We start from the raw sequence: 906 nt of genomic DNA, 5'->3' as shown, positions 1-906 counted from the left end.
GAGAAATAAGTTGTTCCTCAAAGACTTGTTCTGGTGTTGGCAAGTTCAAAACATTTGACAACTTCTTTTTATTTTCTGGAGAAACGTTGAATTTCTGGTTTTGAAATCTTAATCCTGGCAATCGTTAATTTACTGTGGAGAGCTGGGAGATGACTTGGAGCTCACAACGTGTTCAAGAGATGGGAGAACAGGATGAAGTGAATGTTCATGATAGTCCATTTCAACTATTTATGTGGATATCTGCTATTGCGGAAGGTGGAAATTACTGACTCAGTGATCCTATCTAGTCCTGTGTTCCCACTGAAAGTGGGAAGTCAGCACAATGCTTAATCTTGAATTTACCAACAGTGTTTTCTACCTCATACTTAAACTGTGCTGAATACCTCTCATGCCTGTCTCTGAAGTTTCAATGAGCCCTTATTCTCAGCTTTTCAAATATGCACTTGTCCTGGTTTGAGGTAAAACAGAACCAATTTTGGTCAGTAACTTCACTTCTTAGCTGGGCCTCTCTAACTACTGAAATTAACAGCATATTGTGCAGACAATGTTCACTCTCTCAGAGTGATAAGACCTATGTTTATAGTTGATGCCCAGGCATGGTATGCAGAGAGGCTCCTGCTTATACTTATTGCTATAACAACCAAGGCCAACCAACTTTGTTATTTGCCCCGTTGGAGAGTCGGAAGCGGAAAAGCATCTCATGCTCAGTGTAAAGGCTAAGGGATCAAAGGGTCAGCTCTCTCTCTTCCTGCAATGGTCAACGTCTGAGGAGGACTCTGTTCATTTGCCTGCGATCCCGATCCTGAATGCAGATCCGGAATCCAGTTCCTGTCTGTCACTGAGTCCAGCCTGGGACTGCCCCAGTGCCAGCCGGTGTCGTGATTGTCATCTTGGGAGCTTGATACG

The sequence above is a fragment of the Charadrius vociferus genome, unplaced genomic scaffold, assembly GCF_000708025.1.
Source record: "Charadrius vociferus isolate BGI_N301 unplaced genomic scaffold, ASM70802v2 scaffold950, whole genome shotgun sequence".
NCBI lineage: Eukaryota > Metazoa > Chordata > Aves > Charadriiformes > Charadriidae > Charadrius > Charadrius vociferus.
The sequence above is the reverse complement of the archived record's forward strand: the minus strand, read 5'-3'. Positions refer to the sequence as shown.